The sequence below is a fragment of the Patiria miniata genome, unplaced genomic scaffold (assembly GCF_015706575.1).
Source record: "Patiria miniata isolate m_02_andy unplaced genomic scaffold, ASM1570657v1 HiC_scaffold_25, whole genome shotgun sequence".
In the NCBI taxonomy this organism is placed as follows: Eukaryota; Metazoa; Echinodermata; class Asteroidea; order Valvatida; family Asterinidae; genus Patiria; species Patiria miniata.
In genome coordinates this window covers 16,058,045-16,082,102 of record NW_024037064.1, presented here as the reverse complement: position 1 = coordinate 16,082,102, position 24,058 = coordinate 16,058,045, and the positions used below count along the sequence as shown (strand labels likewise).

At 47.4% G+C, this 24,058-nt stretch overlaps 3 non-coding genes and 1 pseudogene across 3 annotated transcripts; all 4 read left to right on the top strand.

The window, feature by feature from the left end:
• The first annotated feature begins 2,082 nt into the window (after positions 1-2,082).
• Positions 2,083-2,275, top strand: LOC119733569. Its single transcript, XR_005271910.1, has one exon. It is a non-coding gene; the product is annotated as a U2 spliceosomal RNA (small nuclear RNA).
• Positions 2,276-7,681: 5,406 nt separating this feature from the next.
• Positions 7,682-7,874, top strand: LOC119733568. The gene has a single exon (XR_005271909.1). It is a non-coding gene; the product is annotated as a U2 spliceosomal RNA (small nuclear RNA).
• A 5,408-nt stretch (positions 7,875-13,282) lies between these two features.
• On the top strand, positions 13,283-13,459 carry LOC119733549 (annotated as a pseudogene).
• Positions 13,460-19,655: 6,196 nt separating this feature from the next.
• Positions 19,656-19,847, top strand: LOC119733580. Its single transcript, XR_005271920.1, has one exon. It is a non-coding gene; the product is annotated as a U2 spliceosomal RNA (small nuclear RNA).
• The last annotated feature ends 4,211 nt before the right edge of the window (positions 19,848-24,058 follow it).

Genomic DNA, 24,058 nt, shown 5'->3' with positions numbered 1-24,058 from the left:
ATTTAATTTATGCCACAGCCTTTGTCAATTGGTCATTTCTTTCAATCTCCGGACGAGTGCTTGCATTTTGTTGAGTGGGTTACTATTAAAAAATAAATTAGGATTTCGTCTGTGGGATGTTACAAATATCTAGCAAGAAACCGAGGCCAGTTTTAACCGCCGCGTGAGAGCAACGAATCACTGCCATTGTGCGGAGGCTGGTCGAAAGATCATGGGACTTCTTCGGCGGAATAACAATAAAACGTCTTAAAATGGAGGTAAGAATGTTGCATGTTTCTGTGTTTTATCTAGTGATTCCATTACTTTGAACGACGATGACACAGTTGTAATTTTTTGTTCCCTCGTCCCCCGCGTCCAAAATGGATGCGGTGCACCCAACCGTGCGACGGGCACGCCCGTGTCGCGTGATTGGCTACTTGGCACGCTTCAGCCAATCCACCAGAACGCTATAACTAGTGTCGTGTTTTCCAAGTGGGTTCATTCACACACCACCTTTACTGCAGAGTACATTCATCTTCTGTCACTATACTGTCAAGATGACTGGGCGAGGAAAGAGCGGCAAAGCAAGAAGCAAGGCCAAGAGCAGGTCCTCCAGGGCGGGGACTCCAGTTCCCCGTGGGTCGTGTTCACAGATTTCTGCGTAAGGGCAACTACGCCCAGCGTGTCGGTGCCGGTGCACCGGTCTACCTTGCGGCAGTGATGGAGTACCTTACCGCGGAGATCTTGGAACTGGCCGGAAACGCTGCACGAGACAACAAGAAGACGAGAATTAATCCCCGCCATCTGCAGCTTGCTATACGCAACGACGAGGAGTTGAACAAGTTGATGAGCGGAGTTACCATCGCGCAGGGTGGTGTCCTTCCCAACATCCAGCAAGTTCTTCTGCCCAAGAAGACCGCCAAAGTGTCAAAGTAAAGAAAAGAACTTACTTTGCATCCACAAACCCAAAAGGCTCTTTTCAGAGCCACCACAACCTTCAAAAAAGAGATTTGTCGCTGCCTGTCTAACTCCACCTCTACCTTCACTCATAGCCGAAATCAATTTCTCTATTTTTTTTTATAAACAATAGAACACTGTTCCAGATAGAATTCCCACTGTGTCCTTTAACGTATGTGACCGGCCGGCCGGCTGAGTACATTAGCCATACATGTATGTATATGTATTGTCTTAAATGTTGCCTCATGTAGAATGTGAATGACTTATTCACCAAAGGTTACAAAAATGGACAAATAATGGTGCGTTGACATTTGATTCCCGTTTGTTTCTTTTCTTTCTTTCTCTCTTCAATTAACTCCCCGCGGGACCGCATTGATATTGATACATAAGTATTATAAGCGCAAATGCAAACGGTATGACGAATGTTTTCTTTTCTTTCGAATTTTCTTCTTATAACTTCATGACGAAATAAACAATAAATCAATGAAATAAAATAGTAATTATTACAAAAAGGGGAAATAAGTAAGTGAAAAAATAACAAAACAAAAAACAATAACCAAGCAATTAAAGGAAAGCGGCAGGCTGGGACTCGAACCCACGATCTATTACTTTCTACATGTGCTCTCTAACCACTCGGCCACGGAGCTTACTGACAAACTGAAGTATTTCCCCGCCCCTAATGTGGGACCCATTGGCAGGGCCTGAGAAATACCCAGATGGGAAACGCCGAGGCGCGATGACCGGGAGTGTTGAAGGGCGCCATCTATTGATATGCTTGTCCCGGTACATCGTACGTACGGCATTTAGTGCCGACGCTCTCGCTCACTGATGCATTGATCCCATTTTTTGTCTGGATTAATTTTTTCAACAAGATTTTTGGTGAAATATGATCGAGGTGTATGAAAATGCATGATAGAAATTTTTTAAGAATGTATATGTCTCTGTTAATCTGAGAAAGCCGGAGATTTCTTGCTCATCTCTCTCTCCCCGGGTTTCGTTGAGTTGCGGTGGACGCGCAGGAGTCTTCTTTTTGTTTTCACACCAGGAAACAAAAAAAGGCAAAAATAAATAATAAGAAGAACAATAGCAAACAGTATTTCAAGACGAATAATCCCTTTCCGCGCTATTGTTTTAATATTAATCGTTATCGCTTCTCGGCCTTTTGGCTAAGATCATGTGTAGTATCTGTTCTTTTCAGCTTAATATCTGAAACGCTGTTCATTGAACAGCCAGTATATTAAACTGATTTTTGGATTTGGGCCGTGGAATAGAGGCTTGCCTCGTCCCGGCCACGGGTTGGCCCGGTATAGCAGTACATCCGGGATTCGGCCCACTCCCTTCGGGGAACATCAATTAATACAAAAACAGGTTCTGACTACGGTGCCCCGTCGTTAAAGGTTCGTTTTCTTTTGACGTTTTGGTGACAGGGCTTTCACATTGAATTACGGTAAATATTAGTAAGTGTGTAAAGTCTTGTTAAATTATGATGTTGGCGTTTCCATTGATTTCCGTTCAAGGCGTAAATAAAAAAAAAAAAAAAAAAAAAAAAAAAGGCTTGGCCACGACCCCTCTGTGTCTGGTTATAAATGTATTGTTTGAGTCTCGTTGCAATATGTTTCTAGGCATCTTCTTCCTTTTCTTATTTGTTATCCCTTTTCCCCCTTGTTTTGCTTCTGATTTGTTTGTTTCCCAGGATGAGTGCTCCTGCCACGATTGGTCGCCAGAGGGCGCCGTAACAGTTGATGGCTTCGCATGCTCATATCGCGTCCGCGCATGTCCTATAAGTTGCCTCGCCGGGGCTGGGATGGCCATTGAATCATCTACAACCGACTGAGGAGACACAAACATGTCTGGCCGTGGCAAAGGAGGAAAGGGACTAGGCAAAGGGGGTGCCAAGCGACACCGCAAGGTTCTCCGAGATAACATCCAGGGAATCACTAAACCAGCCATTCGTCGGCTGGCCCGCCGCGGAGGAGTCAAGCGTATCTCCGGGCTCATCTACGAAGAAACCCGCGGAGTCCTCAAGGTTTTCCTGGAGAACGTTATCCGCGATGCAGTCACCTACTGCGAGCACGCCAAGAGGAAGACTGTCACTGCAATGGACGTGGTGTATGCGCTGAAGAGACAGGGACGCACGCTGTACGGCTTCGGCGGCTAGACACCATATCCAAAAATCAAACCGAACGGCTCTTTTCAGAGCCACCACTATTTCAAAAAAGAGATTGAATCTTGATTTTACTCGATTTCACTTGTCCTTGTCATGTGTGTTCTTAGAGTTGCTTTTCCCCTCCCTATTTCCACTGTAAAACATGTCTGGTCTCCATTTTTTTGTCAAAGTCGATTAAGTAATAATTACTGGGTGCTCGTCTCAGGATATAGCGGGGAACGTATAGAGGGATCCGTGACATTTTGTTCGCGAATGGGTGTGTGTGATTATTGTCTTTATTACAAAACAAACATAAACAGCAGCCAATTTTGTTCGCGAATGGGTGTGTGTGATTATTGTCTTTACTACAAAACAAACATAAACAGCAGCCAGGGAAATCCGTATGTTTGTCACTTTTCTTTTAGGGGTGGGGGAGGGGGTGTTTATTGGGGTTCAATTAATCCCAAGTAGGGGGTGGGAGAAATATTGTAGTCTCAACGATCCCAAATGGATTCTGTTGCCGAGGGCTCATAATACTATAGGCTCGGAAAAGCAGCATTTTCGATTGAAATTTAACGTCTATACTTTTTCAACGTACGGAAATCGTGATCACTGAAGCGTCTCCGCTTGGCCCCCGAAGCACCCAATCGGAAGATAGCCCATTGTTAGGCTTCCAACCTAGGATGCTATGCGCCGGCCTTAAGAGGCGGGGTCCGTTCGCTCAATCTGCACTCAGTTGTGATCACCGTTCATCAAACCATACCCTTGACCATGGCGCGCACCAAGCAGACGGCAAGAAAGAGCACCGGGGGGAAAGCCCCCAGGAAGCAGTTGGCCACCAAGGCGGCCCGCAAGAGCGCACCGGCGACTGGCGGTGTCAAGAAACCCCATCGGTACCGACCGGGAACCGTCGCCCTCCGTGAGATTCGCCGCTACCAGAAGAGCACCGAACTGCTGATCCGAAAGCTGCCATTCCAGAGACTTGTGCGTGAAATTGCACAGGATTTCAAAACTGAACTGCGATTCCAGAGTTCTGCCGTCATGGCATTGCAAGAAGCGAGCGAAGCTTACCTCGTCGGCCTCTTCGAAGACACCAACCTGTGCGCCATTCACGCCAAGAGGGTCACCATCATGCCCAAGGACATCCAGTTGGCCCGCCGAATTCGGGGTGAACGAGCTTGAGCACGTTGTGTGCGCAAAAAGAAATAAAACTAACGGCTCTTTTCAGAGCCACTACTTCTTCAAAGAGAGATTAAGTCCAATCCCTGAGTTTTCCTTCAAATAAAGAATAAAGGGCCGTTGATTTTTTTCCGAATTATTATTGTTGATATTCTGTCCAAATACATTCCACTTTTTGGGTTCTATACGTATGCCTCATCCGAAACGTGTTCCAGGCAAAATTGAATTGTTATGGGCATGGTAATAATGATATATATTTCCTATCTGTTTTGACAATTACAGGTACTCGTTCTCTTATTTTCGTCGGTTTTGCGTTACATTGTATGATTCATTATAAATGGATGGTGCATAAGGGGGAAACAACATTTAAAGAAGTATTGGTGCACTACGACATATTAATTCGCCCTCCGCTGGAGATGACTTTATTATTTCCCAGAAATTCAGTAGACAATAATATTTAAGAAGGACACTTATACACGTGTCAGTCTGAGAAAAAGGCTAAAAATACCCTTGCCGGGGGGGGGGGGGGGGGTCGTGCCGTGCGTGCATTGTATAACTATGCACGCATACCGCTTTCTTCACGCATGGGTAAGCGGTCACTGGCGGGAAAGTGGACGATGCATGGGTGGTCAGAATCCAAGCTGTGCACAATAAAAGCCGGCCAAGACGTGCTGGTCTTTCATTCGATCTCACGATCCGATACATTCCAAGTCCTCCAATATGGCTCCCAAAGTTAGCGGAAAAGGTCAGAAGAAGGCCGGAAATACTAAGGGTCCGGTTAGCGCAAACAAAAAGAGGCACCGGCGTCGCAAGGAGAGCTACGGCATCTACATCTACAAAGTGATGAAACAGGTGCACCCCGACACCGGAATCTCGAGCAAGGCAATGAGCATCATGAACAGCTTTGTCAACGACGTGTTTGAGCGCATCGCCAGCGAATCTTCTCGCCTCGCTCTCTACAACAAGAAGTCCACCATCACAAGCCGTGAAGTGCAGACAGCAGTACGCCTACTTCTTCCCGGGGAGCTTGCTAAGCATGCAGTCAGCGAAGGCACCAAGGCCGTCACCAAGTACACGACTTCAAAATAGAAATTTTGAAGGCTTCAAAACCAAACGGCTCTTTTCAGAGCCAACACAGTTTCCAAAAAGAGATTTGCCAGTCAGCTCAGTTCGCCCGATCAGCCCATTTCTTAGGTTTTACAACTAACCTTTTTTAATTCTGTTGTGTCCCTTTCACTCTCTCTCTTTTTTTTTTTAATATTCTTTTACCCTTCGTGAGGCGAGGGGAGGTAATGCGATTAAAGTTAATCCCTGAGTCTTGTCGTCGTCGTAAACACATAATTTAATTTATGCCACAGCCTTTGTCAATTGGTCATTTCTTTCAATCTCCGGACGAGTGCTTGCATTTTGTTGAGTGGGTTACTATTAAAAAATAAATTAGGATTTCGTCTGTGGGATGTTACAAATATCTAGCAAGAAACCGAGGCCAGTTTTAACCGCCGCGTGAGAGCAACGAATCACTGCCATTGTGCGGAGGCTGGTCGAAAGATCATGGGACTTCTTCGGCGGAATAACAATAAAACGTCTTAAAATGGAGGTAAGAATGTTGCATGTTTCTGTGTTTTATCTAGTGATTCCATTACTTTGAACGACGATGACACAGTTGTAATTTTTTGTTCCCTCGTCCCCCGCGTCCAAAATGGATGCGGTGCACCCAACCGTGCGACGGGCACGCCCGTGTCGCGTGATTGGCTACTTGGCACGCTTCAGCCAATCCACCAGAACGCTATAACTAGTGTCGTGTTTTCCAAGTGGGTTCATTCACACACCACCTTTACTGCAGAGTACATTCATCTTCTGTCACTATACTGTCAAGATGACTGGGCGAGGAAAGAGCGGCAAAGCAAGAAGCAAGGCCAAGAGCAGGTCCTCCAGGGCGGGACTCCAGTTCCCCGTGGGTCGTGTTCACAGATTTCTGCGTAAGGGCAACTACGCCCAGCGTGTCGGTGCCGGTGCACCGGTCTACCTTGCGGCAGTGATGGAGTACCTTACCGCGGAGATCTTGGAACTGGCCGGAAACGCTGCACGAGACAACAAGAAGACGAGAATTAATCCCCGCCATCTGCAGCTTGCTATACGCAACGACGAGGAGTTGAACAAGTTGATGAGCGGAGTTACCATCGCGCAGGGTGGTGTCCTTCCCAACATCCAGCAAGTTCTTCTGCCCAAGAAGACCGCCAAAGTGTCAAAGTAAAGAAAAGAACTTACTTTGCATCCACAAACCCAAAAGGCTCTTTTCAGAGCCACCACAACCTTCAAAAAAGAGATTTGTCGCTGCCTGTCTAACTCCACCTCTACCTTCACTCATAGCCGAAATCAATTTCTCTTTTTTTTTATAAACAATAGAACACTGTTCCAGATAGAATTCCCACTGTGTCCTTTAACGTATGTGACCGGCCGGCCGGCTGAGTACATTAGCCATACATGTATGTATATGTATTGTCTTAAATGTTGCCTCATGTAGAATGTGAATGACTTATTCACCAAAGGTTACAAAAATGGACAAATAATGGTGCGTTGACATTTGATTCCCGTTTGTTTCTTTTCTTTCTTTCTCTCTTCAATTAACTCCCCGCGGGACCGCATTGATATTGATACATAAGTATTATAAGCGCAAATGCAAACGGTATGACGAATGTTTTCTTTTCTTTCGAATTTTCTTCTTATAACTTCATGACGAAATAAACAATAAATCAATGAAATAAAATAGTAATTATTACAAAAAGGGGAAATAAGTAAGTGAAAAAATAACAAAACAAAAAACAATAACCAAGCAATTAAAGGAAAGCGGCAGGCTGGGACTCGAACCCACGATCTATTACTTTCTACATGTGCTCTCTAACCACTCGGCCACGGAGCTTACTGACAAACTGAAGTATTTCCCCGCCCCTAATGTGGGACCCATTGGCAGGGCCTGAGAAATACCCAGATGGGAAACGCCGAGGCGCGATGACCGGGAGTGTTGAAGGGCGCCATCTATTGATATGCTTGTCCCGGTACATCGTACGTACGGCATTTAGTGCCGACGCTCTCGCTCACTGATGCATTGATCCCATTTTTTGTCTGGATTAATTTTTTCAACAAGATTTTTGGTGAAATATGATCGAGGTGTATGAAAATGCATGATAGAAATATTTTTAAGAATGTATATGTCTCTGTTAATCTGAGAAAGCCGGAGATTTCTTGCTCATCTCTCTCTCCCCGGGTTTCGTTGAGTTGCGGTGGACGCGCAGGAGTCTTCTTTTTGTTTTCACACCAGGAAACAAAAAAAGGCAAAAATAAATAATAAGAAGAACAATAGCAAACAGTATTTCAAGACGAATAATCCCTTTCCGCGCTATTGTTTTAATATTAATCGTTATCGCTTCTCGGCCTTTTGGCTAAGATCATGTGTAGTATCTGTTCTTTTCAGCTTAATATCTGAAACGCTGTTCATTGAACAGCCAGTATATTAAACTGATTTTTGGATTTGGGCCGTGGAATAGAGGCTTGCCTCGTCCCGGCCACGGGTTGGCCCGGTATAGCAGTACATCCGGGATTCGGCCCACTCCCTTCGGGGAACATCAATTAATACAAAAACAGGTTCTGACTACGGTGCCCCGTCGTTAAAGGTTCGTTTTCTTTTGACGTTTTGGTGACAGGGCTTTCACATTGAATTACGGTAAATATTAGTAAGTGTGTAAAGTCTTGTTAAATTATGATGTTGGCGTTTCCATTGATTTCCGTTCAAGGCGTAAATAAAAAAAAAAAAAAAAAAAAAAAAAAGGCTTGGCCACGACCCCTCTGTGTCTGGTTATAAATGTATTGTTTGAGTCTCGTTGCAATATGTTTCTAGGCATCTTCTTCCTTTTCTTATTTGTTATCCCTTTTCCCCCTTGTTTTGCTTCTGATTTGTTTGTTTCCCAGGATGAGTGCTCCTGCCACGATTGGTCGCCAGAGGGCGCCGTAACAGTTGATGGCTTCGCATGCTCATATCGCGTCCGCGCATGTCCTATAAGTTGCCTCGCCGGGGCTGGGATGGCCATTGAATCATCTACAACCGACTGAGGAGACACAAACATGTCTGGCCGTGGCAAAGGAGGAAAGGGACTAGGCAAAGGGGGTGCCAAGCGACACCGCAAGGTTCTCCGAGATAACATCCAGGGAATCACTAAACCAGCCATTCGTCGGCTGGCCCGCCGCGGAGGAGTCAAGCGTATCTCCGGGCTCATCTACGAAGAAACCCGCGGAGTCCTCAAGGTTTTCCTGGAGAACGTTATCCGCGATGCAGTCACCTACTGCGAGCACGCCAAGAGGAAGACTGTCACTGCAATGGACGTGGTGTATGCGCTGAAGAGACAGGGACGCACGCTGTACGGCTTCGGCGGCTAGACACCATATCCAAAAATCAAACCGAACGGCTCTTTTCAGAGCCACCACTATTTCAAAAAAGAGATTGAATCTTGATTTTACTCGATTTCACTTGTCCTTGTCATGTGTGTTCTTAGAGTTGCTTTTCCCCTCCCTATTTCCACTGTAAAACATGTCTGGTCTCCATTTTTTTGTCAAAGTCGATTAAGTAATAATTACTGGGTGCTCGTCTCAGGATATAGCGGGGAACGTATAGAGGGATCCGTGACATTTTGTTCGCGAATGGGTGTGTGTGATTATTGTCTTTATTACAAAACAAACATAAACAGCAGCCAATTTTGTTCGCGAATGGGTGTGTGTGATTATTGTCTTTACTACAAAACAAACATAAACAGCAGCCAGGGAAATCCGTATGTTTGTCACTTTTCTTTTAGGGGTGGGGGAGGGGGTGTTTATTGGGGTTCAATTAATCCCAAGTAGGGGGTGGGAGAAATATTGTAGTCTCAACGATCCCAAATGGATTCTGTTGCCGAGGGCTCATAATACTATAGGCTCGGAAAAGCAGCATTTTCGATTGAAATTTAACGTCTATACTTTTTCAACGTACGGAAATCGTGATCACTGAAGCGTCTCCGCTTGGCCCCCGAAGCACCCAATCGGAAGATAGCCCATTGTTAGGCTTCCAACCTAGGATGCTATGCGCCGGCCTTAAGAGGCGGGGTCCGTTCGCTCAATCTGCACTCAGTTGTGATCACCGTTCATCAAACCATACCCTTGACCATGGCGCGCACCAAGCAGACGGCAAGAAAGAGCACCGGGGGAAAGCCCCCAGGAAGCAGTTGGCCACCAAGGCGGCCCGCAAGAGCGCACCGGCGACTGGCGGTGTCAAGAAACCCCATCGGTACCGACCGGGAACCGTCGCCCTCCGTGAGATTCGCCGCTACCAGAAGAGCACCGAACTGCTGATCCGAAAGCTGCCATTCCAGAGACTTGTGCGTGAAATTGCACAGGATTTCAAAACTGAACTGCGATTCCAGAGTTCTGCCGTCATGGCATTGCAAGAAGCGAGCGAAGCTTACCTCGTCGGCCTCTTCGAAGACACCAACCTGTGCGCCATTCACGCCAAGAGGGTCACCATCATGCCCAAGGACATCCAGTTGGCCCGCCGAATTCGGGGTGAACGAGCTTGAGCACGTTGTGTGCGCAAAAAGAAATAAAACTAACGGCTCTTTTCAGAGCCACTACTTCTTCAAAGAGAGATTAAGTCCAATCCCTGAGTTTTCCTTCAAATAAAGAATAAAGGGCCGTTGATTTTTTTCCGAATTATTATTGTTGATATTCTGTCCAAATACATTCCACTTTTTGGGTTCTATACGTATGCCTCATCCGAAACGTGTTCCAGGCAAAATTGAATTGTTATGGGCATGGTAATAATGATATATATTTCCTATCTGTTTTGACAATTACAGGTACTCGTTCTCTTATTTTCGTCGGTTTTGCGTTACATTGTATGATTCATTATAAATGGATGGTGCATAAGGGGGAAACAACATTTAAAGAAGTATTGGTGCACTACGACATATTAATTCGCCCTCCGCTGGAGATGACTTTATTATTTCCCAGAAATTCAGTAGACAATAATATTTAAGAAGGACACTTATACACGTGTCAGTCTGAGAAAAAGGCTAAAAATACCCTTGCCGGGGAGGGGGGGGGGGGGTCGTGCCGTGCGTGCATTGTATAACTATGCACGCATACCGCTTTCTTCACGCATGGGTAAGCGGTCACTGGCGGGAAAGTGGACGATGCATGGGTGGTCAGAATCCAAGCTGTGCACAATAAAAGCCGGCCAAGACGTGCTGGTCTTTCATTCGATCTCACGATCCGATACATTCCAAGTCCTCCAATATGGCTCCCAAAGTTAGCGGAAAAGGTCAGAAGAAGGCCGGAAATACTAAGGGTCCGGTTAGCGCAAACAAAAAGAGGCACCGGCGTCGCAAGGAGAGCTACGGCATCTACATCTACAAAGTGATGAAACAGGTGCACCCCGACACCGGAATCTCGAGCAAGGCAATGAGCATCATGAACAGCTTTGTCAACGACGTGTTTGAGCGCATCGCCAGCGAATCTTCTCGCCTCGCTCTCTACAACAAGAAGTCCACCATCACAAGCCGTGAAGTGCAGACAGCAGTACGCCTACTTCTTCCCGGGGAGCTTGCTAAGCATGCAGTCAGCGAAGGCACCAAGGCCGTCACCAAGTACACGACTTCAAAATAGAAATTTTGAAGGCTTCAAAACCAAACGGCTCTTTTCAGAGCCAACACAGTTTCCAAAAAGAGATTTGCCAGTCAGCTCAGTTCGCCCGATCAGCCCATTTCTTAGGTTTTACAACTAACCTTTTTTTAATTCTGTTGTGTCCCTTTCACTCTCTCTCTTTTTTTTTTTAATATTCTTTTACCCTTCGTGAGGCGAGGGGAGGTAATGCGATTAAAGTTAATCCCTGAGTCTTGTCGTCGTCGTAAACACATAATTTAATTTATGCCACAGCCTTTGTCAATTGGTCATTTCTTTCAATCTCCGGACGAGTGCTTGCATTTTGTTGAGTGGGTTACTATTAAAAAATAAATTAGGATTTCGTCTGTGGGATGTTACAAATATCTAGCAAGAAACCGAGGCCAGTTTTAACCGCCGCGTGAGAGCAACGAATCACTGCCATTGTGCGGAGGCTGGTCGAAAGATCATGGGACTTCTTCGGCGGAATAACAATAAAACGTCTTAAAATGGAGGTAAGAATGTTGCATGTTTCTGTGTTTTATCTAGTGATTCCATTACTTTGAACGACGATGACACAGTTGTAATTTTTTGTTCCCTCGTCCCCCGCGTCCAAAATGGATGCGGTGCACCCAACCGTGCGACGGGCACGCCCGTGTCGCGTGATTGGCTACTTGGCACGCTTCAGCCAATCCACCAGAACGCTATAACTAGTGTCGTGTTTTCCAAGTGGGTTCATTCACACACCACCTTTACTGCAGAGTACATTCATCTTCTGTCACTATACTGTCAAGATGACTGGGCGAGGAAAGAGCGGCAAAGCAAGAAGCAAGGCCAAGAGCAGGTCCTCCAGGGCGGGACTCCAGTTCCCCGTGGGTCGTGTTCACAGATTTCTGCGTAAGGGCAACTACGCCCAGCGTGTCGGTGCCGGTGCACCGGTCTACCTTGCGGCAGTGATGGAGTACCTTACCGCGGAGATCTTGGAACTGGCCGGAAACGCTGCACGAGACAACAAGAAGACGAGAATTAATCCCCGCCATCTGCAGCTTGCTATACGCAACGACGAGGAGTTGAACAAGTTGATGAGCGGAGTTACCATCGCGCAGGGTGGTGTCCTTCCCAACATCCAGCAAGTTCTTCTGCCCAAGAAGACCGCCAAAGTGTCAAAGTAAAGAAAAGAACTTACTTTGCATCCACAAACCCAAAAGGCTCTTTTCAGAGCCACCACAACCTTCAAAAAAGAGATTTGTCGCTGCCTGTCTAACTCCACCTCTACCTTCACTCATAGCCGAAATCAATTTCTCTATTTTTTTTTATAAACAATAGAACACTGTTCCAGATAGAATTCCCACTGTGTCCTTTAACGTATGTGACCGGCCGGCCGGCTGAGTACATTAGCCATACATGTATGTATATGTATTGTCTTAAATGTTGCCTCATGTAGAATGTGAATGACTTATTCACCAAAGGTTACAAAAATGGACAAATAATGGTGCGTTGACATTTGATTCCCGTTTGTTTCTTTTCTTTCTTTCTCTCTTCAATTAACTCCCCGCGGGACCGCATTGATATTGATACATAAGTATTATAAGCGCAAATGCAAACGGTATGACGAATGTTTTCTTTTCTTTCGAATTTTCTTCTTATAACTTCATGACGAAATAAACAATAAATCAATGAAATAAAATAGTAATTATTACAAAAAGGGGAAATAAGTAAGTGAAAAAATAACAAAACAAAAAACAATAACCAAGCAATTAAAGGAAAGCGGCAGGCTGGGACTCGAACCCACGATCTATTACTTTCTACATGTGCTCTCTAACCACTCGGCCACGGAGCTTACTGACAAACTGAAGTATTTCCCCGCCCCTAATGTGGGACCCATTGGCAGGGCCTGAGAAATACCCAGATGGGAAACGCCGAGGCGCGATGACCGGGAGTGTTGAAGGGCGCCATCTATTGATATGCTTGTCCCGGTACATCGTACGTACGGCATTTAGTGCCGACGCTCTCGCTCACTGATGCATTGATCCCATTTTTTGTCTGGATTAATTTTTTCAACAAGATTTTTGGTGAAATATGATCGAGGTGTATGAAAATGCATGATAGAAATATTTTTAAGAATGTATATGTCTCTGTTAATCTGAGAAAGCCGGAGATTTCTTGCTCATCTCTCTCTCCCCGGGTTTCGTTGAGTTGCGGTGGACGCGCAGGAGTCTTCTTTTTGTTTTCACACCAGGAAACAAAAAAAGGCAAAAATAAATAATAAGAAGAACAATAGCAAACAGTATTTCAAGACGAATAATCCCTTTCCGCGCTATTGTTTTAATATTAATCGTTATCGCTTCTCGGCCTTTTGGCTAAGATCATGTGTAGTATCTGTTCTTTTCAGACAGCCACGCCTCCCCGGAGCTCCGGGTTGTCTGCGACTATATTCAAGTTTTTCGATCGCGTGAGAAGATAATTTTTGTATCTTCCTTTTTGTCTTCGTTTATAGACCAAGTAGGTCTAGTTTTTAGAGATTTTCGTTTCATTTTTGGTGTTATTTTGGGTGTTTTTCGTGTTGGTTTTTCGTTGCTGGCTGTGTACGCAGTGCTGTACACGCCAGCCTATTCATTTGTACACGTCTTTTGTTTGGGCCGTGGCAGCGTGCACGGCCCATTCGTTTCTACGCGTTTCTTTGTTTAGGCCGTGGCAGCGTGCACGGCCCTATTCATTTGGGTGGGGCTGTGCGTGTGCATAGCCCCGTGAAGTCCTTTGTTGGGGGAATTTTCTCCTTTCTATAGCGTTTGCGGGGTTGGGACCCGTGTGCTTGTGCTGCGGCTTGTGACCCGTTACGCAGCCGACTACCGCCGTTACACTAGGTGGTGGGTCGGCAGCGGGGAGCGAGCCGTAGCGCGGGTATTGCGGGCCTGTAGGCTCGGGGTTCTCTGCACTACACCGGTGGGGAATTTCGGGTCTGCGGGGCCTGGCCTCCGCGTTCATTTTTCTTTCTTAATCACAGGTAGGCAGTTGCTACCTGTGATTTATCTTCTTGTTGAGTGAGTCAGCAGTTGTGACTCACTCTTTTTGTATATAATAAATAATTTATTACCGATACAAGTTTGTATCGGTATCTGTATTATATATTTCTGTGGGACTGGTAGGCAGTTTGCTACCATCCCTTAGTTTGGACATCGACACAAGTTAGTTTCGGTGTCCATTCTTTTGTTTTTTCTTTCTTGGTCCTAGTTGGACGGTTTATTTTGGGGATTGCTTCAATATGTCTTCCAAGACATACGAAGCTCGGCGCCTCCGCGCCGTTGAAGTCAAATTTGACGGCAAGGGGGCGCCTAGTGACGCGTTTAAGGCGCTCAAAGGCGTGGGGATTTCCCCCGCGGCCCATCTTGAGGCCTTACAGCCGTTGCAGGGTGGCAGATTTGACGTAACGTTCAAGTCTGCCGCCCAAGCCAAGCGGTTTTTACCGCATTTAGACCGGCTTGAAGGGTGCCATGTGCTTTCACACGGCACCCTCAAGCTGGTTTCTGTTAAGTTTGTCGAGGTGGATCTGGACGATAACATCGTCCGATCCATCCTCTCTAGATACGGGAGGGTTCATAAGGGTAGGTTTCAGACCTACCCCGAAGAGCCCTCCGTATTTACGGGCACCCGACAATACCTTATGTCGGGTGTCCAAAACATTCCCTCGGTTCTCCGCATCGGGAACCGCAATGCCTGGGTTGGCTACACTGGCCAGGCCCGGACTTGCGCCCGTTGCGGGGACCAGGCGCACGTAGCATCGGCCTGTAAGGCAGTTAAATGCTACAAATGTTTAAAGTTGGGGCATCTCTCGTCTGAGTGCCCCAACCGTGTTAAGTGCACGTTTTGCGGGGACGAGGGGCACAACTTTCAGAAGTGCCCCAAGTCTTTCGCTAACAAAGTGAAGCCCACCAAACGGTGGGCTGACGTAGTTGTGCAGGGGAAATCTGCCCCTGCACAACCTAGCCAGTCGGAGCCTCCTTCGCCTCCTACCGCATCCACAGCTGTGGATGTGACGGGGGTGGAGAGCTCCGACTCGGACGAGTTTGAGTCTTCGAAGTCCGACACTTCGGACTCGGAGGCTCCGACTCTAGCCACCTTTGAACTGCCTCGAGCAGCGTGTTTGCGCTGCGCGAGGGTTTGTGGGTCTCTGGAGGCTCCGACCGCGTGGGCATGTTTCCACTGCGGTCGTGAGATCACCAGAGGCACACTCACGAATCGGGTCGGTTGTGCCGACTGTACTGGCGTCAACGGACCACCAGTGGTGGTCTGTGATGACATCGAATGCCAGGCAGCGGCCATCGAGAAAGCAATTCCTTTTTCCCCAGTAGAGGGGAAGAAGCGAAAATTGAAGAAGAAGAGGGCCAGAAGTACTTCTTCTGGTTCGGACTCGGCCTCTTCGTGTGTGGCCCCGAAAAAGAGCACGGGGCCAGGGTTTTCCTCCGGTTCGGAGATGGAGGAGGGTAAGGCTAAGGCCGCACCCTCCTCTAGTGCCGCGCCATCCATCCCGGGTGGGGCGGCATCAGTTAACCTGTCTGAGTCGTCTTCAGACTCAGACAGAGGGAAGAGGGTTGCAAAACCCCCTCCCTCACCTAGCAAAACAAAGGACGGATCCCCTAAGGGTGATCCGCCCGAGTAATTTTTTATACACTCGGCATGGTCGCCATTCTCACACTAAATGTGAATGGGATGCGTGATCCAGTGAAGAGGAGACGGATTTTTAGTCTTTGCCGGGGGTATGACATTTCTTGTCTTCAGGAGTGTCATATTGCCGGCAATGATGACTTAGCTTCTTGGCGGGCAGAGTGGAAGGGGAAGATGTTTGCCAGTTTTGGCACTTCCTCTTCCCGAGGCACCATCATCCTCCTGCCTGCCAGAAGTCCGTTTGTTTTTTCCGATCCTTCCTTTGATTCCGAAGGGAGGGTCGTTTCTGGTATTTTGCGCGCTCCTGGAGGAGGGAGGGGAGTGCGACTTTGCACTGTTTATGCCCCTACCGACCCCAGGACGCGTCGTCTCTTCTTCACGGAAGTTGCATCCCGTCTGACGGGACATCTTCCCGTAATTCTTACGGGAGATTTTAATTGTGTTTTAAATTTGGACCTAGATCGCCGTGGTTCTGATTCCACATCTTGTGGGATTGGGTCCGGCGAGCTGGGCCATCTCATAGACGATTTTTCTTTGAGCGACTGCTGGCGGTCTCTCAATCCGTCAGAAATTTCTTTTACATGGCGCAATGCGGCGAACACGGTGTCGAGCCGGCTGGATCGTATTTACGCGTCCAGTTCGGTCGACGTGGTGTCTTGCCTGCATTCGCCATGCTACTTTAGCGACCATGACGGTGTTGTTTTGCAATTTAATCTCCCGGAGATTGCTGGCGCCGGTCGGGGTTATTGGAAATGTAATGTTTCCATCCTGGCCGACGCTGGCTTTCAAAGGGAATTTAGAGAAGCTTATGCGGGCTGGCGATCTCTCAAGGAGGGGTACGGAAACGAACTCCTCTGGTGGGAGGACGTCAAGTCCCGCATTAGGCGATTTATTTCCATTTTTTCTTATAGACAAGTTAGAAGTAGACGGAGGCGCAGGGAGTCACTTTTGGCTGCCCTGCGCTCCGTCGTTTCAGAACTTAATGCCGGGCACTCCACTCCTGAAGTTCTTGCTCGGCATGAAAATATTAGGAGTGAAATTTCCGAACTGGACGACTTCGAAGCGGAGGGGGCTCGAGTCCGCTCGCGGGTTCGTGACCTCGATGAAGGGGAGAAGCCGTCCAAATACTTCTACCAAAAAGAGACCTCCCAGGCTCGGAAGAAAATCATTTCTTCCGTTTACAGTCCCGGAGGGGACACTGTTTCCTCTCCAGAGGAGATCGCCGCTGTTTATCGAGATTTTTATCTCGATTTGTTTTCAGACGAGCCTGTGGAGGTCGATTTGCAATCTCCTTTTTTAGACTCTTTGTCGGCTGTTCTAGACGAAGAGAGCCGCATCGATTTGGACAGCCAACTTGAGCTGTCGGAACTTGATGCGGCTTTAAGTAGTATGGCCAACGGTAAGACTCCTGGTGGGGACGGCCTGCCCAAGGAATTCTACGTGAAGTTCTGGGATTTGGTCGGTCCCGACCTTCTGGGGGTCTTCCGTTGCGCCTTTTCTGTAAATAGTCTAGGTGATTCTCAGCGATTGGGAATCATCACCCTTTTAGAGAAGGGAGGGGATCCGCTTGATCCTAGGAACAAGCGTCCCATATCCCTTCTCAATGTAGATTACAAGATCCTGTCGAAGGCCTTGTGCCTCCGCCTTGGTCGGGTGTTGCCCGACATTGTCGGTCAGTTTCAAACTTGTGGCGTCAAGGGGAGGTCCATCCATGATAATATCAGACTCCTTCGGGACCTGGTAGCATTCGTGGATGGAAAGAACCTTGACTGCCTTGTTATTTCCCTTGACCAGCAGAAGGCCTTTGACAGGGTCAATTGGGATTTTCTTTTTAAGGTCCTTGACCGTTTTGGTTTTGGACCTAATTTCCGGCACTGGATAGAGCTGCTATATACAGACATATCCAGTGCCATTTTTATCAATGGATCTTTGTCGGATCCCTTTTTAGTCACGAGGGGAGTGAGGCAGGGTTGCCCCCTCTCCCCTCTTTTGTATGTGCTTTTTATTGAGCCTTTTGCTCAAACTATTGTTAGAGATTGCCGTCTCACCGGTCTGAAAATCCCCGGGGCCAGTGGTCTCGAATGCAGGGTTCTGCAGTACGCAGACGACACTACCTGCATAGTTCGGGATTTCAGATCGGTGAGGCGGTTGTTTGGCATCATTGATGCATTTTCTCGTGCGAGCGGGTCTCGCCTTAACTTCGCCAAGTCCAAAGGCTTGATTTTTGGCTCATGGCCCGACAGCCTTCCCGACGAGGTCCCTATCCAGTGGACCAGAGACCCGATTAAAATCAACGGTGTCTGGGTGGGCGGTGGGGACATGGGCCCTATGAATTGGAGAGAGCGGATCCCCAATCTGCAGTCCACTTTGGACATGTGGAAAGGGAGAATGCTCTCTCTTTTAGGCAAGGTGTTGCTGGTCAACACCTTGATTTTAACTCCGTTGTTTTTCTTGGCCCCGGTTTATCCTCTGCCGGTTTCGGTAGAGAGGGTTATTAACCGGGCCATTTTTTCGTTTATTTGGTCTGGCAAGACTGAACTTGTAAAAAGGTCAGTCCTTGTCCAGACTTTAGCTAATGGTGGCCTTGGGGTCACCAATATTCGTCACAAATGTGACGCTTTCTTTGCCAGTGGGTTTAGGGTTTTGTTGAGTGACGATGGTCCTCCTTGGAGATTTTTTTCTCTGTACTGGGCGGCCTCGTCACTCCTTGGGGTTCTCCCCCGTAACATCTGGAGGAATGATACCCCACACGCCCTCCAACCCACTGGGTTTTACCGTCAATTTTGCAAGCTGGTCTTGCTTATTTCTACCATTACGCCGGACATCGACTGGGGGCCCGTAAGGGTCCGGCAACTTTACGACCTGTTGTCGAGCCGGGAGCCTACCCAGCATCCGGCAATTAATGGGATTGATTTTAAGCATGTTTTTAAACTTTGTCACTCCTCCAATTTGAGTAACCGCTTGCGGGACTTGAATTGGAGGGTAGCATGGGGGGCCTTAAAAACCTCCCAACGTTTAGGCCATTGGGGCATTGGTGATGGCAAGTGTCCTCGGGTCGGCTGTGCCGCTCCCGAGTCACTTAGCCACGTTTTTTGGGACTGCCCTTTCGTTTACATTTTGTGGGCCTGGGTCGAGCACATTGGTTGCAAAGCCCTGGCCCGTTATTTTTCCCTGACCCGTTCCTGCGTTTTGTATGGGTCAGGGCTTGAGACCAGGCCAGACTCTCTTCTGGTCTGGTATTTGATTAGCACGGTGAAGTGGTTGGTTTGGTGTTCGCGCTGTGAGACATTGTATGATGGCTCACGGCCGGATGCTGACCACGTGCTTCACCGTGTCAAGGCTGCGGTCAAGAACCGCTTACATTTGGACTTTGTCCGGCTGGACCGGGCCAAGTTCCGCACCATCTGGTGCGTGCGGGGAGCGGTATGTGTCGTCATTGACGACCATCTTGTCCTCAAGTTCTAAATTTGTTGTTGCATTATTGCAACCTTTTTTCATGTGGGAGATTTTTTTTTCCTCCTTGTTTATCTCGGGCCCTTTAGGTCCTTTGTGTGGGAGCTGTTACTCCCTGCTTTTTGGACCCTTTAGGTCTTTTTTGAGGGAGCCTTTTGCTCCTTGTTTTTTGGGACCCTTTAGGTCCCCTTTTTGTGGGAGTCTTTATTGCTCCTGGTTTTGGGGCCCTTAAGGCCTTTTTTTACTAAGCTTAGCTTTGTGCTGGCTTTTGTTGTCTTAGGACCGTTTCGGATCCTAATGTCGGACCTGTGAGCGTTTTCGCTCTGTTGGTTAGGACCCTTTAGGTCCTTTTTATTGTATGTTTGCTCGTATGAGCGTTGTTGCGTCCGGAAGTTCCATGGTATAGTTTTCTTTTTGTTTATTTTTCCTGTCAGCCAGTTAGGGTCGTACCCTACCATGGTAATGCGTGGGTAGCGTGGCTACACTGACTGCATGTCTTGTCTTTGTCAAGTGTCTGTTGGTTTAAATATTAGGTTAAAAGGGTAGGGAGGCTCGTAGCCTCACGTACTAAGGTGTAGTGGGACTACCCTACCCTGGGATCTTCTTTAGGGGGATCCTAAAATGAAAAATTAGTATCTGTTCTTTTCAGCTTAATATCTGAAACGCTGTTCATTGAACAGCCAGTATATTAAACTGATTTTTGGATTTGGGCCGTGGAATAGAGGCTTGCCTCGTCCCGGCCACGGGTTGGCCCGGTATAGCAGTACATCCGGGATTCGGCCCACTCCCTTCGGGGAACATCAATTAATACAAAAACAGGTTCTGACTACGGTGCCCCGTCGTTAAAGGTTCGTTTTCTTTTGACGTTTTGGTGACAGGGCTTTCACATTGAATTACGGTAAATATTAGTAAGTGTGTAAAGTCTTGTTAAATTATGATGTTGGCGTTTTCATTGATTTCCGTTCAAGGTGTAAAAAAAAAAAAAAAAAAAAAAAAAAAAGGCTTGGCCACGACCCCTCTGTGTCTGGTTATAAATGTATTGTTTGAGTCTCGTTGCAATATGTTTCTAGGCATCTTCTTCCTTTTCTTATTTGTTATCCCTTTTCCCCCTTGTTTTGCTTCTGATTTGTTTGTTTCCCAGGATGAGTGCTCCTGCCACGATTGGTCGCCAGAGGGCGCCGTAACAGTTGATGGCTTCGCATGCTCATATCGCGTCCGCGCATGTCCTATAAGTTGCCTCGCCGGGGCTGGGATGGCCATTGAATCATCTACAACCGACTGAGGAGACACAAACATGTCTGGCCGTGGCAAAGGAGGAAAGGGACTAGGCAAAGGGGGTGCCAAGCGACACCGCAAGGTTCTCCGAGATAACATCCAGGAATCACTAAACCAGCCATTCGTCGGCTGGCCCGCCGCGGAGGAGTCAAGCGTATCTTGCACGCCAAGAGGAAGACTGTCACTGCAATGGACGTGGTGTATGCGCTGAAGAGACAGGGACGCACGCTGTACGGCTTCGGCGGCTAGACACCATATCCAAAAATCAAACCGAACGGCTCTTTTCAGAGCCACCACTATTTCAAAAAAGAGATTGAATCTTGATTTTACTCGATTTCACTTGTCCTTGTCATGTGTGTTCTTAGAGTTGCTTTTCCCCTCCCTATTTCCACTGTAAAACATGTCTGGTCTCCATTTTTTTGTCAAAGTCGATTAAGTAATAATTACTGGGTGCTCGTCTCAGGATATAGCGGGGAACGTATAGAGGGATCCGTGACATTTTGTTCGCGAATGGGTGTGTGTGATTATTGTCTTTATTACAAAACAAACATAAACAGCAGCCAGGGAAATCCGTATGTTTGTCACTTTTCTTTTAGGGGTGGGGGAGGGGGTGTTTATTGGGGTTCAATTAATCCCAAGTAGGGGTGGGAGAAATATTGTAGTCTCAACGATCCCAAATGGATTCTGTTGCCGAGGGCTCATAATACTATTGGCTCGGAAAAGCAGCATTTTCGATTGAAATTTAACGTCTATACTTTTTCAACGTACGGAAATCGTGATCACTGAAGCGTCTCCGCTTGGCCCCCGAAGCACCCAATCGGAAGATAGCCCATTGTTAGGCTTCCAACCTAGGATGCTATGCGCCGGCCTTAAGAGGCGGGGTCCGTTCGCTCAATCTGCACTCAGTTGTGATCACCGTTCATCAAACCATACCCTTGACCATGGCGCGCACCAAGCAGACGGCAAGAAAGAGCACCGGGGGAAAGCCCCCAGGAAGCAGTTGGCCACCAAGGCGGCCCGCAAGAGCGCACCGGCGACTGGCGGTGTCAAGAAACCCCATCGGTACCGACCGAGAACCGTCGCCCTCCGTGAGATTCGCCGCTACCAGAAGAGCACCGAACTGCTGATCCGAAAGCTGCCATTCCAGAGACTTGTGCGTGAAATTGCACAGGATTTCAAAACTGAACTGCGATTCCAGAGTTCTGCCGTCATGGCATTGCAAGAAGCGAGCGAAGCTTACCTCGTCGGCCTCTTCGAAGACACCAACCTGTGCGCCATTCACGCCAAGAGGGTCACCATCATGCCCAAGGACATCCAGTTGGCCCGCCGAATTCGGGGTGAACGAGCTTGAGCACGTTGTGTGCGCAAAAAGAAATAAAACTAACGGCTCTTTTCAGAGCCACTACTTCTTCAAAGAGAGATTAAGTCCAATCCCTGAGTTTTCCTTCAAATAAAGAATAAAGGGCCGTTGATTTTTTTTCCGAATTATTATTGTTGATATTCTGTCCAAATACATTCCACTTTTTGGGTTCTATACGTATGCCTCATCCGAAACGTGTTCCAGGCAAAATTGAATTGTTATGGGCATGGTAATAATGATATATATTTCCTATCTGTTTTGACAATTACAGGTACTCGTTCTCTTATTTTCGTCGGTTTTGCGTTACATTGTATGATTCATTATAAATGGATGGTGCATAAGGGGGAAACAACATTTAAAGAAGTATTGGTGCACTACGACATATTAATTCGCCCTCCGCTGGAGATGACTTTATTATTTCCCAGAAATTCAGTAGACAATAATATTTAAGAAGGACACTTATACACGTGTCAGTCTGAGAAAAAGGCTAAAAATACCCTTGCCGGGGAGGGGGGGGGTCGTGCCGTGCGTGCATTGTATAACTATGCACGCATACCGCTTTCTTCACGCATGGGTAAGCGGTCACTGGCGGGAAAGTGGACGATGCATGGGTGGTCAGAATCCAAGCTGTGCACAATAAAAGCCGGCCAAGACGTGCTGGTCTTTCATTCGATCTCACGATCCGATACATTCCAAGTCCTCCAATATGGCTCCCAAAGTTAGCGGAAAAGGTCAGAAGAAGGCCGGAAATACTAAGGGTCCGGTTAGCGCCAACAAAAAGAGGCACCGGCGTCGCAAGGAGAGCTACGGCATCTACATCTACAAAGTGATGAAACAGGTGCACCCCGACACCGGAATCTCGAGCAAGGCAATGAGCATCATGAACAGCTTTGTCAACGACGTGTTTGAGCGCATCGCCAGCGAATCTTCTCGCCTCGCTCTCTACAACAAGAAGTCCACCATCACAAGCCGTGAAGTGCAGACAGCAGTACGCCTACTTCTTCCCGGGGAGCTTGCTAAGCATGCAGTCAGCGAAGGCACCAAGGCCGTCACCAAGTACACGACTTCAAAATAGAAATTTTGAAGGCTTCAAAACCAAACGGGACATAATAATAGTAATACCAACAGTAATAATAATGAACATTAGTAGAAGTCTAGTTCTCTAACAAAGCTCTGGCTATTTGCCTTACAAGAAACTGTTCGTCATACACCGATGTATTTACGCGAGGAAAATGTTTTCGTATAAAATCGTTAACGAGTATGTCATTGTCTCGTTTATCTGAAGAAAACAGGAGCGTGATTTTGTACATGGTGAGTCCCCGACAACGCTGTAACAGGAAAAAGATGGAGTATTGTCCACACACGGCTGACAGTGGTCCCTGCAGGGGTTGGTGGTTGTAGCGGGTACACGTCACATTTTTCTTGAGGAATTTCTTGACCCGGGTATATTCATCGGTTGTCCGTAGGAATCGAAATACTCTCCCTCCCCATCCCGCGTGATGTAAATGGCCACCCAGTGCTGACCGGGTTTCGTGGATGGGTCCGTATTAAAAATGAGGGCGCTCGGTCGGGGCACGTAGTGCTTAGGCAGCTGATCGCAGGCAAAAACGCCTCTGAAGTAATGCTTGGTAAAACCTGGTCAATTTCTATGATGTTGTTGAACTCGGCGTAGATGATGACGTTGATGGTTGCCTCCAGTGGATTGGCAAAGTGGACGTCCAGTCTCAGGTTGCCACGCCTCACGAGATTGAAGTGTCCTCCCACAGATAGGTTGGGGCTCAGATCAAACGCAAACAGTGCGTACCCCGCGGGATAGTCGTCACGAGTGATGGCGACGCCTTCGTCTTGGTACATTTTATCCGCACCGGAGAAGAGGGTCTGGTAGGCTCTGATGTAATTCTTACCCGGTTCTTTAAATTTCGGTTTCAGAGGTGAATAGGGAATTTGTTCCCCGTCCAAGTGAACTGTCAAAAAGTTGATATTCATGTGTTGGAAATTAAAGGGGTTTTTCCCATACCGTCCGTTAAATGCTTCGTTGGTCACACATCCAACTACGATACGGTTTGGAAGTTGACCCAGAAACACGTGGTCCTGCGTGAGGGTTAGATTACCGCGGGGCACAGACACCATCTTGCACAGATTGCGTTTGATGGGGTATTTGGCGGTGCCTTTCTCCAGAGCTTTCATGTATCCCAGCATAACGCCCGAACTGACTTTGACTTTCCTGACAAAAACGGACGCGTTTAGGATGACCACTTTGTAGGTGGGGTTTCCCCAGCGGCCATGAGACAGAACGCGTTGCTGCTGCGAATCAGTTTCAATTTCAAGTCCACGCCATTCAGCATGTGATTGTCTTGAAAGAAAAT